We start from the raw sequence: 9489 nt of genomic DNA, 5'->3' as shown, positions 1-9489 counted from the left end.
GCACATCGTGTGCGTTTCTGTGAGGGGCCTCCGATGGGCCCAGTTGAGATGAGAATGGGTGTCAGAAGCAGGCCATCCCATAATGAAGGAGGTCTGTTGAGACCTGAAAATTTGCTGAAAGTGAACAGCTTTGATGATCAAAACTTTGCCGTTAGAATTCATATTTCATAGGCTCTTCCTGAATAAAAGGGCAACAAATAATTTAGGTTTAATTGTTTCCCAACAGCTGAGTAACACAGCCCAACTGCCCGTTAGCAGAAGGAGCAAGATGGTGGGAAGTGCCTTCTGTCGGACTCCCATGCCGAAAGCACAATTTGATAAAGGATTTCAGAGTCCTCGGTTTAAATACATTTTAAATTTTTTTAATTTTTATTTTTTTTTGAGAGAGAGAGGAGGGGCAGAGGGAGAGGGAGAGCATCTTTAAAGCAGACTCCATGCCCAGTGCAGAGCCTCACGTGGGGTTTGATCTCACGACCCTGAGATCATGACCTGAGCCGAAGCCAAGAGTCAGACGCTTAACTGACTGAGCCACCCAGGCGGCCCTAAACAAATTTTTTAAAAGTCATAGACCAGGTTGGTGGTTGGGCTCAGAAGGGGTAACTCTAACCCTTCTCCCTACAGGTGGATGTGTTCACCAACCTGGAAGTGCTCCAAACACTATACTATTGGGTTTTTTATGGAGGTTCAGCATGCAGGCATGATCAATTATTCACTCCATTTCCCTCTCTGGAGGATAGGGCATGGGGCTGAAAGTCCCAAGCTTCTGATTAAGGTTTGGTCTTTCTGGTGACTATCCAAGACCCACCAAAAGCCACCTCATTGGAATAAAAAAAAAATGTTCTGATAACCCAGGAGACTCGAAGGAGCTCTGTGCTGGGAACTGGGGTCAAAGTCCAAATACCAGAACAAAAGATGCTCCTGGCACCATCACTTAGGAAAGTGCGAAGTTTTTAGGAGCTCTGGCTAGGAGCTGGACATGAAGACCAAACCATATGTTTTTTTATTATGTTACAACATCACAACCAGTATCGATCCTTCCTTTCTTCTCAGTGACACTTCTCCCACCTGAGCTACTGATGCATTTCCCAGACTCCCTTGGAGTCAGTGCAGGTGGGTAACCAGGTTGGGGTGACGGTGTATAAGCAGGAATGGTGTCTGAGAGCTTCTGGAGACTCCTTGAAGACAGGGCGGGACCAGACGTGAAGGCTGGAGCTCCGGCAGCCACTGTGGAGGGAGAACAGAAGCCACACACAGCGGGATGGAGGAATTCCTGCTCGCTAGTAGCCCCACTGCAAATTTCATGCAAGCAGGGAATGCCAACCTCCAGGCTTCCTTCACCAGAAAGAGAATGCATTTCGGACTTATTTTAACCAGTGTTATTTTGGCTTTCTGTTTATGTAGCTGAACCAAATCATAGGGAATAATAAACACCAGTGGCCACCTCTGCGATTATTACAGGGCCGTCTCCCCTACAGTATAACATTGCTCAGAGCCTGTATCAGCATCTTCCGTCATGTCCCAGTTTTTGTGGTGGCCCTTAGTCCCCAGGCTGCTGTCCAAGGAGAACTGCTGATCACTCTGACCGCACTGCTTTGATATTCAGGACGCACCTCTCCCATGTTCCAGGAAATCCACAGTACCTGTTTTTGGTTCTGACTCAATGTACCCTGACTTCGTCCATCCTTCGATCACAAGCACCCCTCCCCCACCTAGTAAATGTAAAGTCCCACCTTTCTGATCTTGTCCGTTTAGAAAAATCAGTGGAGCAACATGGTTCCACACCTGGCTGCTCACCTCCTGGAATCAGGTAAGCCCTGGGCTTTGCTCACCAGGTAAGATCTCCTGGACCAGGGTTTTCTGCCCTGCAGACCCTGCCCTCCCATCACAGGCCTTCCTTTTGTGCTGCTTGTCATGCTGAGGTTTGAACAGAAACAGAACCAGGGGGCAGCAGTAGCCAGAGGAACCTGGAAGAGGGACATGCGTTGCTGCCACCTGCCCACGGGCTGGGATTAGGCACACTCCTCACATGAGGCATCTCATTATGTTGTACCTCTTGATGGCCCCCTGAAGTGGGTGTGATCACCCCTGCCTAAGGTCATGCAGCAGGTGCATGGCATATCTGTCCTGTCCCAAGCCCATTCTCTTAATCACTGCTCTGTGCAACCAGCCTTTGGATCCTGGTAGAGTCTGTGCCCAGGGGGTGCAGTACGCTCACGGGCACTGGTAACTTCCATGCCCTCTGATAGCCTGTGTCACTTGCCCGCAGGGCCCTGAGCTCCATGTAAGCTGAGCCCTGGCCAGCCTGGTCACCTGCACTTGGCTCCCAAATGCACAGCCATGCTGCTGCCCAAGAAAAACATGTCCTGCATAGAAGGCAGGTCCGGAACTCTCCAGAGCACTGGCTGCAGGACACGAAGGAAAAAGAACCGGAAGGCTACGAGGAAATCCATGTTCTCGGCTAACCTCTTTTGGAAAAACGCCAGGCAATCTTTCTCGACCTTCTGTGTCACAACAATTAAGCAGCTGGTTTATGAACCATTAAGCTGACTGTGCTCATTGATGATATTTTAGGTTCTGTTGAAATTTAAGCTGGTTCATCTTTCATAATCATCCAACAATGGGTCATCCATCACGTTTACAGCTTCAGAAGAGAGCAGCAAGTGTCCCATCCTGCAACGTCTCCTAAAATGTTTATTTTTTCCGTAATTACAGCCTGAAAGCAAGGCTGCCCGTGTGGATGGTGGAGCGTTGGTGGGGAAAGCTCCTGCAGCTGCTGATAGGACTCCAACGGGGCCATACAGGCTGCCTCCTTACTCCAAGGAAAAGCCACAAGCGATCAGGAGGCCTCACTGGGCACAGCTGTGCAGTCTCCTGGGCTAATCCCAAGAGGAGGCTGCCTGTGGCCAGTGGCCTGTAGGGACTGTCACTAGCTGCACAGACTTACCCTGACTATCCCCCCTGCTCTTTACATCTTTGGGATTACCCTGGGCATTGTGAGTTGCACCCATGTCACAAACACAATCCCTGTGTATTCCGGGGGGTGGGAGGCTCCATTCAGAAGCAGCCTGGGCAAATACTCCCGCCCCACAAAACCCTGAAAGTCCTCCATCTCTACTCTGGGGGTGTGAACAGCCCAGCCTGGTCTCGGCATTTGCAGAAGTAACCCTCGCCACCCACACTGGGTCATGGGCAGGGACTAGTGGCGTGCCCCTAGGACCAGCCTTCTGCCCCCTCAGGAGTGCCCATGAACCAGTGTTTCCCTAGATGTCTCCAGAAAGACCAGACCACTGGGGTGCAAGCGGTAAGCCCGGTTGGCACTTCTCAGCTCCTGCCGCAGCAACCTCTCAGCTCCCTTGTGAATGCAGATGTGGAGCAGAGCAGGTCCCAGACCAGAAGAGCAGGGCTGTGGGAAGGAAGGGACGGCTCAGGGATGGCAGTAGCCACAGGCCGGGGTCCTGGAGATTCTGGATGGTGAGGGAAGGGATGGGGTCACCGGAAAGAACCAGCCTCCTAGAGACTGCTGAGAAGGAGACTGTGATATGTTGACCTTATTTAATCTCTTGTACCAAAAAGAACAACAATCATAATTTGGAGAGATAAAGTTATTACTGTAAAGAAATTTAATTGTGGCATTATTTTAAAGAAAAAATGGCTCATATGGAAAAAGTATTTGGCCTTAGCGCTGGCAATGTTTCCTTCCCACTGGCTCAGGCTCATGCTTCTGGGCCTGCAGAGGGGCGGGGGGGACTGCTATAGTGGGCCCTAAACACACTACCACACAGACACCCGAGACCTAGAGAGACTTAATTATGGTTATGGAACAAAAGAGACATCTTATCAGCTTTGCAATATAAAAACAGCCATCTGAGGGGAGCTGGAGAGGCAGAGGGCCAGGCAGGGCACCAAGATCTTCATGTTGTCGGGGACGGACAGGACAGGCCGACTGCTCCTAGATGTGTGGGGATCAGCTAGCACAGCCCAGTTCTCCTGGGAGGCCCTGTTGCTGTCCCGCTGCAGATATGTGTTCACGCCTGTCTTGTTTTCAGATGCTCTCTCTTGGCCCTGGGAGCCCTCCTTCTCGTTTGTTAGCATCTTCTCTGTGCCCTTGTTTGCCAGGGCCTGCTTCTAGTGTGCACTGGAGAACAGCTTTTCTCCATTACAACCCATTTATCCCAAAGCTCTTAGGTAGCTTTATGAATATTGGTTTACAATATTAGCCAGAGCTCCCACCCCCCCAAAAAAATAGCCAGAGAATTACTGATAAAATAGAAACTATTTCCCAAAGAAATTTCATCTAAAAATATAGCAGTTTCCACTCTCACCTCATTGTAGGAGAGTGCACTGGAGGAAAAACTGGGACTTGCATCCAGGTGACAGTCATTTCTAATGCCTCTTCTGTGTTATTCCCAGGAATTACTCAAAAATAGGAAAAAAATCTGTGACAATAGAGGGGTTGTCTAAAAAGAAATGTGCATATAAACAGGTCTTTCCAGCTAGGCAAAACCAATTTTCTGCACAAATAATTCAGAGGAACCAGGATAAAAGCTATATTGATAATGAGGGAACTCAGGACCAAGACATCTGGGCTTGACATTGTTGCTGATGGATCTTTAAAAGATCGTGCTAGCAGCGCCTGGGTGGCTCAGTCAGTTAAGCAGCTGCCTTCGGCTCAGGTCATGATCCCAGGGTCCTGGGATCGAGCCCCGTGTCGGGCTCCCTGCTTGGGGGGAAGCCTGCTTCTCCCTCTCCCACTCCCCCTGCTTGTGTTCTTTCTCTAGTTCTCTCTCTGTCAGTTAAATAAATAAATAAAATCTTAAAAAAAAAAAAAAAGATCGTGCTAGCGGATTCTGTGAGCTGTCTCATCTATGTCTGTCATTATTCCCTTGATCTCTAAAGTGCTTTCAACTCCCCAGAATTGAGTGTGGGGCTTCTGGAAGGGCTGTGGAGGCAGTTCAGTGACTGGGCCTTCCCACCCAGGGCTACTTTATGTGACCCCATTAGAGTGGCCGATGAGGAACAGATCCTGTCCATGCCACATGCGCTTGATCTCATTCTTCATGGGCAACAGAGAAAATTGCATAATGGCATTATTAAGTATCCCAGAATTACAATTAATTCTAATTAGCCAATAAAATCTTAGTGCACTAAAATCTTGATGAACCAGGACAGAGATAGCCAGAATTGCCATGCTGTATTCCATTTTTAAGAGAAAGAGACAGATCAAGCAGAAATATAATCTAAAACCAAATCATAATAGAAATTCCAGAAACATTCTGGGATGGATAACATATCTATGTTGGTCTAATATTGCTCTTATCTGTAATGCAGGACACATTCAAATTTGCCTATGGGGACTTTGCTTTGGCTGCCTGGCCCCCTTCAATCTGCCAGGTCCAAGTCGCTCTCACCCCTCCCCACCCTGGAGGTGCCAGGTCCCCTGCCTTCCTCCTGGAGGTCCTTCCTCCCAGCCTACATTTCAGCCTGGGCCTAAACTGCTCGTTCTCATTCCAAGCACTGGGTTGCAGCCTGGCCGTGATTCTCTGGCCTTTGTTTTCATTGTCTTGTACTAATACATCATTCCTGCATATACTGTGGTTAAGACAAGACATACCTCCCACCCCCTCCCCATCCCAATACCCAAGCATCCCATAGTCACAGCCCCCAAATCTCAAGAAATACAAGTGGTGAGATGGGTGGGCACCTTAGGGGGCGTGGGGTGTGAAGTAGCTCTGGGGCACCTTCAAGGTGGGCAAACTCTGAACAGGAGGAGTCTCTGCAGCCCCACCCAGGCCATCTCCCAACCAAAGGGAAAAGGAGGCATCACTCTGACCCCTCAGCCCCAGACTGCACAGAGTCTGTTTGGCCATGGCACATACCTTCTCTCCCCATTATTGTGCAGGTTAACTTAGCATCCCCCCCCACCCCTGATTGACACTGGCCCTTCTGTACCCCACACAGGGCCATGCTCTCTGGCTTTTCTGACCCAGCCTCTCCTACCCACTTCCTGGACTGTGAATCACCATGCATCCACGAGGGCCATCAAAGAAAGGCTGCCCTTTGGAGGGCAAGGTCTCAGAGCTGGGGTTGGAGCAAAGGTTGTGAGGACTTACTCTGGCCAAGCAGGCATCCCTGGGACACCCCTAGTTCACACCCCAGGACCAGTTTCCCCATCTAAAAGTGGAACTTTCCCACAGTCCCTTCTGGTGCTGAGCATGTTAGTAAACTTGCCCTGAGGAGTCTCCGCCCACTCCCCAGGTTCCTGACCCCACAAAGTCCAGCAGGGGCTCCTGGCGCTGAGACCCCCTGGGAGAAACGACCTCCCCAGCTAACAATACAAAGACCCCACAAGGCAGCAAGGACCTTCCTTGGTCTCAGGTTTTTAGAACCTAAATGAGCCAAGATGATCAGTGGTATGGAGGCCACCAGGAGGACATTAAAGTGACCCGTCATAAGTATGTTCAAAAAAGAGCATTAGTGTGGGGCACCTGGGTGGTGCAGTAGGTTAAGCATCTGACTTAATTTCAGCTCAGGTCATGATCTCATGGGTTGTGAGACGGAATTGGGCTCCGCGCTCAGCCGAGCGTTTGCTTGGAGACTCTACCTCTGCTCCCCCACCAACTCACGCTCTCTCTCTCTCAAATAAATAAATCTTTTTTTTCTTGTGACGTCCTTGTTGGAGAAACCTTATGCTTAAAATAAAAAACTGCAAGCACCGTGTGTGTGTGTGAGCACCCTCACGTAGAGGTGCAAACCCAGACGCTAAGAGGTCTATCAGGCCGCGCACGCGCAGAGGGAGCGCAGTGCCGCAGCTCTCCAAGATACTGCCACATAAACCGCCGGGATACGGTGCGGTTCAGCGCACGCGCAAAGCCGAGCACAGCGCCCCTCGACGTCCGGGACAGACGGCTGGGAGGAAGACGCTCTGCGCACGCGCAGAGCGTGGTACCGGAGCCGCGCACGGCTAGCGGAGGCTGAAGGGGTGAGGCCCGGCGCACGCGCAGAACCGCACAGCATGGCCACTACAAGACGTTAGGGGACAGAGAGCGAGGAGAGGTGCTCTTGCGTGCCCAAACGGAGACACTGGGGGAGCGGGGCAAGATGGTCGTCGGGCGAGCTGAGGGTACCTGGGCGGAAAACCCAGGTACAGCGTGTGCCTCCGAACTGGGCGGGCCAAAAGTCCTGACTTGAGTTGCCTGGTGCCCGCGGCCGCTCAGCGAGACTCCAATGTGCCTGAGGAGGAAAGGCGGTGAAGACGGCACTGCGCAGGCTCACTGTGCCAGCGCAGGCGCGGACTGGAGGCCCTCGACGAGGCAGCCAAGCGGGCCGAGGAGCGAGGCTGGCCCTCTGTCCCCCAGCGTGTGTCGCCCATCTCGCCCGCGGGTTCCTCTTCCGTGCTGTGCGCGGCCGCGCCGGGGCCTTTGAGCGTCAGGGTCCGCGCAGGCCTGTGACGCCATCGAGAGGCGACGGGAACCCCCGCGTCCCCTGCCCTGTCACCTCGCGAGAAGGTGACTCCCGCCCCCCCACCCCCCGCGAACGTGGCAGCTCTGCTCCCAGCCACGACTCCCTCCCTGCGCGGCGCGGTGCCCCCCCCGGCGTCCCGGGGAGCGCCCGGCTGTCCGGCCGTGGTCGCCCGAGCCTGCCCCTCCCGCGCTGCCAGCGCTGCCAGCGCAGGAGACCGGCTGACGATCTTTCCCCAGACGGGAACGGACGGGGGTCGGTGGGGGTGGGGGCGGCCTGAGCCCCTCGCGTCCGGAGGCGGCAAGTGTGAGCGCCCTGCCCGCTGTGGACGGCCGTCTGTGTGTTCAGAGAAGGGATGAGCGGCGTTCTCGCCCACGTTCCTTTGTGGGCCTTTCCCGTACAGGTGTCGTGTGTGCTTTGCTGGAATTCGGTTTTAGTGACTATTCCTTAGAAGCAGCTTGGTTGAGAAGAGTATGTCCTCGGTGGAAATGAAGAACACAGTATAGTTTCTGGTGTTTAGATTAGGGTTGTAAATAATCTTTTCTTCACCTTTTTATAATTGTACCCCTGCAGGATTAAGCCATGGACCTTTACAGATCGTGTGTGACCCCTTGGCGGTTCTGCCCCCCACACCCCGGGTTGGGTGTCACAGGTAAATCGGGAATTCGTTACCGCTTTCCTTCTCCGTCACTGTCTCTGAAGGAGTCATTGGAGTTGGCGGTCGTGGCAGGTGAACATGTTCAAGTATGTGACTGGTTCTAAATAAATGAAACTGTACTTTTATATTCCCGTGTAAGAGAAACGAGGTGTCAGAGGCCACACCTGCGGACAGAGTCCCATGTACGGGTGTGCAAGGGGGGTGTGCGCTGCCCCGGGCCGGGACCTTCAGCTCCAGCTCGCCCTCCGTGACTGGTCTCCCCATATTCCAGGTCTGCTCGTCGTGCCATCGCCATATTCCTTCATCCGTTTCCCTCATCTCTCTGATGCCCTTCCATGTGCTCCCTCGTTCCTCCATCAGCACTTAGAGACCTACCTCACATGGCACCTCTTTGTACCCTTTCCTGACCCTGGAGAGGACATGGATCCCTCCTTTGTGGGCATACTGTGCCCGAGGACTTAGACTTGCACAACCAGTTACTGCTGCCATTCTGTACTGATTTCACTTTGTGTCTCCCTGCCTCTTTTAAGATACAGGGTGGACATTGTGTCTTATTTACACTTCCAGCCTCTCTTAACACAGTGCCTGGAGCTAACAGACACAATAAACACTTGTTGCCTGACCGGCTGAGTGAATGAGTGAACAAATATGGTTTTCTGAAGTTTCTGCCGTGTTCAGTACAGGAAGTGGCAAAGCAGGCAACTACGGAATGAAGAGGGTGTTTATGTTGTCGAGACAGTCTCCGAGACTGTAGACACAAGGCCAAGGTGTGACTCGGTTGGTGGTGCTGCTGTAGAAGAGGGGGAGTACTTACTGAAGATATGTTGAGCCAGAAACAGTATTTGCATCTTTTTAAAGATCAGCTCTATTGAGGTATAACTTACGTAAAATAAAATGCAACCCTTTGGGTGTACGTTTTGACGAACTTCGGCACATGTGAGCACCCATGTAACCATGACCACAGTAGAGATCTGGAACCTCTCCCTCACCAGAGATGTTGCCGTGTGCTCCTTCACAACCAGTCCCTCACACCCCAGTCCCAGGCACCTGTGGAGATTTGTCCTCTTGTTTGTGCACCTGATGCACAGTAAGCCAATGACTGAGACAGTGGCTTTGAAGCACAGCAAGCTTTATTTTCAGAAGGGCAGGGGGTCATTCCCAAAGCTGCCTTGCTTTGTTGAATCTAGGGGCAGTTTACATATGAGTGGTTGGGAATGTGAGTATGTGAAGGGAAGTTTATGGGCTTCTTGAAACTTGAGGGGGCAGTCTTAAAACCACTGAAGGTACACACTCTTCCGGACAGTGAAGCGCCATCTGGGACCTGGTATACATCAGATAGTTTTAAGAAAAATGTTATCATCTGTTTTTCATCA

At 51.8% G+C, this 9489-nt stretch overlaps 1 long non-coding RNA gene across 7 annotated transcripts in view; it reads left to right on the top strand.

Annotated features, from left to right (window-relative positions):
• Positions 1-6681: 6681 nt before the first annotated feature.
• LOC144382194 (uncharacterized) overlaps positions 6682-9489 on the top strand; it is a 40885-nt gene continuing 38077 nt past the window's right edge. For 4 of the 7 annotated variants that reach the window (XR_013448633.1, XR_013448628.1, XR_013448630.1 and 1 more), the window contains exon 1: positions 7520-8110. This is a non-coding gene — a long non-coding RNA (uncharacterized LOC144382194). The other 3 variants (XR_013448631.1, XR_013448629.1, XR_013448627.1) reach the window with 3 other exon arrangements.

This window comes from Halichoerus grypus, chromosome 6, assembly GCF_964656455.1.
Source record: "Halichoerus grypus chromosome 6, mHalGry1.hap1.1, whole genome shotgun sequence".
NCBI lineage: Eukaryota > Metazoa > Chordata > Mammalia > Carnivora > Phocidae > Halichoerus > Halichoerus grypus.
The sequence above is the reverse complement of the archived record's forward strand: the minus strand, read 5'-3'. Positions and strand labels throughout refer to the sequence as shown.